Raw genomic sequence first — 7,500 nt, 5'->3', positions numbered from 1 at the left:
TCTGCGATACTAGTGCAGCGCTCTACCAATTGAGCTAACAAGCCATCTGGGAGCAGGCCATCAAATTAATTCGACATTAACCCGTAGATGATAAATATATGAAACATATGTTTGAACTGCGGTTATGAAACGTATATGTGAACGATCCTTCGCAGTAAAGCACTATTTGAGCAATAGTGAAAATCAGACCTGAAAAAAATTTTAGGCCTGTACGGGATTCGAACCACTGACCTCTGCGATACTAGTGCAGCGCTCTACCAATTGAGCTAACAAGCCAACTGGGAGCAGGCCATCAAATTAATTCGACATAAACCCGTAGATGATAAATCAAACAACAACAAACATATGAAACATATGTATGAACTGCGGTTATGAAACGTATATGTGAACGATCCTTCGCAGTAAAGCACTATTTGAGCAATAGTGAAAATCAGACCTGAAAAAAATTTTTCAGGCCTGTACGGGATTCGAATCACTGACCTCTGCGATACTAGTGCAGCGCTCTACCAATTGAGCTAACAAGCCATGTGGGAGCAGGCCATCAAATTAATTCGACATAAACCCGTAGATGATAAATCAGTTGTTGAGTGGAGAAAGCATGGTTTTATTTTTATATGCCTGCCACCGAGCGACCTTACAGTTGATTCGTAATAAACCCGTGATGATAAATCAGATACAATGAATACATGAAGTTCACATATTTTTGAACTGCGGTATTAAATTCGTATGATGGACGATCCTTCGCAGTTGATAGCGCTATATATAAAATAGCGAAAATCAGACCTGAAAAAAATCAGGCCTGTACGGGATATTTTAGCTCAATTGGTAGAGCGCTGCACTAGTATCGCAGAGGTCAGTGGTTCAAATCCCGTACAGGCCTGACTTTTTTTCAGGTCTGATTTTCGCTATTGCATAAATAGCGCTATCAACTGCGAAGGATCGTGCATCATACGAAAAAAATAAAAATCCATGTACTAGATCAAAAACTAATTTCTGAAAATACAAATAATCTGTTAAAAACGCAATTCAATTTTTTAAAACAAATATCAATTTCTGAAAATACAAATCAATTTCCCAAACCACAAACCGATTTTCCAAAACACAAACTTCTTTTCCAAAACACAAGCCAATTTCCCAAAAAACAAATAAAAGACTGGGTGCTAACGCCATGGTTATCAGAAAGTCTGGATTTCCTGCGTCCAATACGGCGGTTGCTTCAGACCGTTTTAACTAAACTTTTTGCCTCAGCTTATGTTATGCGTGTTTTTGCCACAGTTATGTATGCGCGCCAAGATGGCCGCCACGATTTTTGGTTCTCCGTTCTTATTGCTTTTTTCGGTGCTCTCTCTATTAATTGTCCTCCTATCAACTGCCAGCTATGAAACTGATGTGTGTCTACTATCCGAAGCGTGTCCATTGCTGGGGTTTCCGACCATAATGGCCAGTCGAATATTAAAACAACCCAAACTGACCAACGCTCCTTCGAAACCAGTTGTTGGCCTGGTTGCTTATGATTAAAATGTCGGACGAAGAGAGTTTCTCAGAAGTTTCTTCACTGAAAGTTAACTGTTCCAGACTGTTTCACGGATTTTAACACTCTGAAAGCCGAAATAAGGTGCAGCGGATCTTAAAAAATCCTAAAGGCTCATTTAAATATCATCATTTTTGTAGTTAAAGTCATTATCCAAGACACAAGTAAGAATAAACGCACTTCCAGAGAAAAAAACAAGATAAATTGTTGTTGTTTACCCAAACTAAAACCGATTTTTCCAAGGCTTTCGAACTCATGTTTACACAAATCCAGCCATGCGCGGTAATTTGGCGGTACTTTCGGGTTAGTGCGTTACATGCATAATTTTTTGGCGCGATTTATTGATATTCATGGGATGTAAGTTTCCACTCTGTTTTCTTGGCAAATTTGTATTATTTCGAAGATCTCTTTACGTTTCACTCTCGAGGAAATCGGCGTTTTTCTTCTCTGAATTACTCATTTGGAGTCTACAACCCATAAATGGCAGAATATTTTGGATGTGGATTTGCGCGTACTACTGTTAGGCAGAGCTTTTTAAAACCAAATGGCAAGATCGAATATAATCAAGAACTACGTTGGAAAAGGTATCTAAGTCAGTTCCAAGCTCCTCACAGTGAACGATTTGCTGTAGCAGAAACGAAATACTTTCACAAGCGCTCAAAGAGCCTTTCCCTTCACTTTAAGAGGTGGAAAACAAGGATAAAAGCCCGTACATTGAGCACTTTAGCCAACAAAACTGGGAAAATCTTCCTGAGCTGGAGAAAAAACAGCATGAACGAATGAACTGTCAAGGTTGTGCTGTACACCACTGTTCTTTTCAGTCTTTATTTCCATCATGGGGAAAAAATAATTCTTTTAATTTACAGCAAGCCATAAAAAAAACGCAGAATCATGTTTTAAGGCCTTCAAATGCTGCAAATGTGAAACCCACATTAAAGGCTATTAAACAAGCAGCAACCAAAATCTATGAAGACATCAATGGTCCATTTCAAGAAATTTTTGGCATGTCCTTTGCAAAAGCACAGACAAAGACTCTTGAGCTGTGTTTACAAGAAAAAAAAATCTCAAGCTGAACTACGGAAACAACGAAGGGAAAAATTGAGGACTGAGAAGAAGCAAATAGAGGAAAATTGGTCAAACCGGGACTGTGACACCATGCTGGCCACACGGCAGACGTACAGGCAGCGACAGGAACAGCGTCTTGCTCTATTCTTTGAAACACCAGAGGATGCAGAAAATAGATGTGCCAAGTGGAAAAGCTTAGAAGACCAGGGCCTCCTTAAAAGAAAGCGTCGCTCGCCAAAGCCAGAAGATCTGCAGTTTGACAAGGATGGGCTTCTGCAAGAAGTTCAAAAAATGAAGGATGGAGAGAGGGTTAGCATTATATTTTAACTGGTATTTATTGTAAGTTTACTTTGCTAGAATGGATTCAAGTTATGTATTAGCAGAGCTCAACCAGACAAGCTATAGAAAATTAATTAATTCAATTATTAATTTAATAAAATATAACATACACTTAAGGACTCTTAATAATCTCAACATTTTATATGACCATATCATATATTTAAAAAAAATGGACTACGCATTTAAATCAGTGTACCAATTTAATGCAGTATACATTTACAAAAGAAGTTGATTTTTGTCCATAAACTTATCTAATCCCTAGATTTGTTTTTTCCTGTAAAGATAAATTACTCTGAACTTGCCCGCCAATATGGAGTGATGCAGCAAACAAAGTTGAGGAACATGGTTGTGAAAGAGTTCTTAGAAACCAACAATGTACAACTCTCCAGATTGAAACAGTTTTGGGAAAAAACTCCTGCTGCCAGACGGAGGCTGAACCGAATGCAGGGTGGAGAGATATCAGTGCCACTACCATGCACAAATGATCAAATAAGGGAAACATTAAGGGTAGGAAGTGTTTTGTAACGTTTGGGACATCAATTTTATCCATGAAAATAACTAGCATAATGGCTTTCCTATATATATAGTTTAAACCTGATTTGAATCAAGAATATTATATTTAGTGAACAATTGCCTTTTCTAATATTATCACCCCTATTGCAAGCTCAGTCCTTGTTGATTATTGAAACATATTAAGTACATACTGGGATGATTGTTAATTCTAATCATTGATTTCCCTCGTACATCTGTAGGTTTTTCAATATAAAACCCTTTATAACAACTCAATCATAAAAAAAATCCCTGCACTATTATTTGGAAAAATATGCCATTGCATGGAAACCAAGCTGGTTACAGATTAGCCATGCCAAAGGCTTGTATACAGCTGTTAAGAAAGTCAATGAATGAAGAATATATTACATAATTATATTACATATTTCACTTTATTTGAAGAGTAAAATTGAAAGTGGAGAGTATCTTCTTGGGGAAATGATTGTACCCCAAACATACAAGAAAGTTGTCCTTGATAAAGACGGGACTATCAAGACAGAACTGTTCACAGTATCAGGTCGAAAAATACCACTGTCAGACATCCGAGACAGAACACTCAAGCAACATGAAAAGTTAGGACTCATGCATGCCCGAACCGATGAAGATTATGCTGCTATGACCAAAGAACAAGTTAAAAAAAGGATTGCACAACTAAATGAACGTACTAATTGCCCTGAAACTGCAACTTTGGATGACTTGAAAAACTATTTGAAACGTGTTGAGAGGACAAGACATCTTATGGTCTGGGCAGACAACTCGACCCTTTTAAACCATGGGTATCTGTTATTGACTGTGAATGCTGTGTACGACGAGGCACTTTACTTCACAAATAAAGAAATGGAAGACCAAGGAAATGTTGATGTACAGTCGCTTGTAGAACGGCCACAAGTTTTCATCCTGGCAAGATGTGGATCAGCAGAAGCTGAACAAATAGCATATATAAATACCAGGAGGGCATGTTTGGAAGGCCTGAAAAACAAAGTGGTGACATCAAATGGAGTTCAAATCACAGATGTCATGAGACTTTTTCATGGTGATGGCCCACAGCAGGAATTTGAGAGTGGTGAACAGAAGGGTGAAAATGCTGGTTGTTCAGGCTGCAGTGGTGATGCAAGAAAGTACAAGTATTTACCTGTTTCACTTTCTAAACCCTTCTTATCACTAACAGATCGTTTAAGTAAAGTTATTCAAGGGCCTGCAGGCAAAAAAAAAGAAAAATGGGGGCCTCAAACCCTTCAAAAATCTATGCTTGGAAGAGTTAAGAGAGGAATGCCAAGCAAGGGGGCTACCTACAGATGGCAAGAAGAAGGATCTTGAAGAGACCTTGAAAGAGGAAATTGGGGGGAATTCAAAGGGTGCCAGCAATGATGTTCTTTGATCAGGAAAGGACACTGGAAGAAATCAATTTGGGTATTAATTTGAGTTTTTGCTACATAAAAGAAATGCTACCACCGTGACTAAAAGAATGAAATTTGGAGAAAATCGCTTGGTCTGTTTCACTGCATTTAGTGATGTTTAATTACATGTAGCATTAACATTTAAATGATAAGATCTAGGAAATCAATGTTTCTGTTAGTAAATGCAAGGGTACTAAGCAGTACAGATTTATACACTGACACACTTAAAATGTGTGCAGTAAAACTGTTTGAAGCTCTGCAATAGCACACACTAGACACATGAATTGATGAAAATACACAAACAATTATGAACAAACTCATGGGTCTTGCAGTCAAATTAAAATGTACAAGTATATTCACGAAATGTTAACTTTTATGGTTACTTTACAGGAAGCCATGAAGTCTTACGTACAGAACCTCTTCATGATGTGAAAGAGCAGATCTGTAATGTCCTCACTGAACTTCCAGCCCACTTGGAGAGGGATGAAAGTGATCACTTTCAAAGCATCATCGAGTGCACCTTTGCTGATAAAGAGAAATTCCCTGGCTCTGATTATCGCCTAGCAGCTGCTGTCGTGGCTCAGTATCTGAGAGGTAAGGTCAATTGATACTTAATATCCCTGATCTTAATTAACTCTGCACACATACTTTGGCTCTGAAAAATTTTATTTCCCCAGTCAGATCTCAAGATTCTACCCGAGCTGTCACCAAATTTAAAGGTTCTCTTACAAAAGCTGATAGCAAATTGTACAGTCATGTAACTAGAAAAAGTGCAATCTCATCCTCCATAAAATATAAAAATACAATTTTCATAAAATATATCTATACAGTTTTCTGCATAATTGTTAAGATTGTGTTAATTTTTAACAGTAATTCTGACCTATGTAATCATGATGCCTATTTTAGCTTGCATGTACCATTTATTTATTTATTTCATTATTTATTTATTCATTCATTTAACTTTACATGTATTTGTATGTGGGTAAAGCATCAGGACTTGAAGTAAATACTGAAATACCATACATGTCTATAGCACTGATTTCTAAAATAAATCATTCAAACTTTATGATAATATATTATATATTATAATCTTATAATTATAAATATTATGTCATTGCTTTGTAGGAAAAATCAGAGTCAAAGTGCAGTCCTTGCTGGATTCCCTGACTGAGCTAAGTATGCTCCTTTATCTGTCTGCTCAGTGTCGCTCACCAAGACTTGTGCTATGTTTGCACAACACAGCATTTTTGCATGCCATGCTTTGTAAAGAAGTCATTGGCCAACCTGAAATCCTGACCACCCGCAAGTTTTACAGAAGGTACTGGCATTCCCTCACAGCACATGCTGCTAAACAAAACAGAATAATTTCAGGCAAGTCAGCCAACACAGAAGAAGAAGAGAGACATTTCAACACTCTGCAAGGCATCACAAAGTTAACAAACAGAAGACCTGGTGATGTCATCACACCTAGTCTTGTCTGCCTTCAAGCTGAACAACAGATGGCAGAAACCAGGCAGGGAAATGCGGTGAAAGCCCAAGAATCCCAAATTTCAAAATATTATAAGGCATTACCACAATTCCCAACTCAATCATACCAAATTGGTATATTGTGAGAAATTCTAAAAGAATATCAGGCTCACCTCCAGAGCATAAGCGATTTCCTTATCTACGGTGAATGTGTTTGGTGGCAGCAAATTGCCTGCGGAGTGGAGTTTCGGGATGGTCCAGATGAGCTTGATTTCAGACCTCAAGGCCCATCTCTCCACCATTTCAGGTCAAGCAGCCTGGCATTAGAAGAGCAACACCTCAAGCAATGTTGGGAAATCTGCCTGGCCAATGAAGCAGTCACAATTCCTCATAGAGTCATCAGGTTGTAAGGAGATAATGGTGACTGTGTTCAAGTGATACACACAACCTTTCTGGATGATGACAGTGAAGACAGTGATGATGAAGAAAATGAAACTGCAGACAACCCCATGCCATCTACAAGCAATGAACAATGTGAACTTGAACACTGGGATGAAGATACTGAAGAGCAAGCAGAGAGTGTGGAATTAACTGCAATGGAGAATGGAACCTTTCATGATTTGAATGAAGAACCTAGTATCTGTTATGATTCTGCAGATGAAGATGATGGTGCAGATAATCAGGGGCTCCAGATCACAAATGTCTCTTCACTTTCCACTACAGACGAATACCAGCCTCTCGAGAAAAGCAGTTCTAAGCTCCAAAATGTTTCATCAAGAAATGATACTACCATTGCAACTACCCCTGAATTTAAAGAACAACTTCAAAAAGAACACCACAGAAATTCAAGTGATAAATTTTAACAATCCAGTAAGCAACTTGCCACAAAGCTTTGCAAAAACATTGCAACAATTTTGGGGTAGACAGATGATGTCTTCTGCTTGGATAAAGCAAGAGAAGATCAGAAATGTCACCCAACAAGTCATTTTTACAATGAGAAGTACCAAAACCTCTTTTCAGGAATGCAGACGAAGATATTGACAACACGTACATCATTAAAGAAAGAACATAACACCTGGGAGAGGGAATACTGTCTTAAGCATGACTTCCATGAGCCGAGTTTGACTGATGTAAAAAAAGACAAGAAACAAT

General features: G+C 38.0%; 1 long non-coding RNA gene and 1 pseudogene across 3 annotated transcripts in view; one reads left to right on the top strand and one right to left on the bottom strand.

Moving 5' to 3' along the window:
* The first annotated feature begins 1,907 nt into the window (after window positions 1-1,907).
* LOC148740232 (uncharacterized) overlaps window positions 1,908-7,500 on the top strand; it is a 5,908-nt pseudogene continuing 315 nt past the window's right edge. The window contains exons 1-5 of the transcript XR_015996534.1: window positions 1,908-2,905; window positions 3,218-3,442; window positions 3,887-4,894; window positions 5,272-5,475; window positions 6,007-7,500. The exon at window positions 6,007-7,500 is cut by the window's right edge and continues 315 nt beyond it. The product of XR_015996534.1 is annotated as an uncharacterized LOC148740232 (transcript). The remainder of the gene's footprint in view (window positions 2,906-3,217; window positions 3,443-3,886; window positions 4,895-5,271; window positions 5,476-6,006) is intronic.
* The window catches only part of LOC148740231 (uncharacterized), a 6,192-nt gene continuing 1,032 nt past the window's right edge, over window positions 2,341-7,500 (bottom strand). The window contains exons 2-3 of one of the 2 annotated variants that reach the window (XR_015996540.1): window positions 5,290-5,468; window positions 3,451-4,453 (exon numbers count right to left, since the gene is read on the bottom strand). This is a non-coding gene — a long non-coding RNA (uncharacterized LOC148740231). Of the gene's footprint in view, window positions 2,870-3,450; window positions 4,454-5,289; window positions 5,469-7,500 lie in introns of those variants that run through there. The other variant, XR_015996539.1, reaches the window with a different exon arrangement.

The sequence above is a fragment of the Stylophora pistillata genome, chromosome 2 (genome assembly GCF_964205215.1).
Source record: "Stylophora pistillata chromosome 2, jaStyPist1.2, whole genome shotgun sequence".
In the NCBI taxonomy this organism is placed as follows: domain Eukaryota; kingdom Metazoa; phylum Cnidaria; class Anthozoa; order Scleractinia; family Pocilloporidae; genus Stylophora; species Stylophora pistillata.
This window is presented reverse-complemented; position numbering and strand designations above follow the sequence as displayed.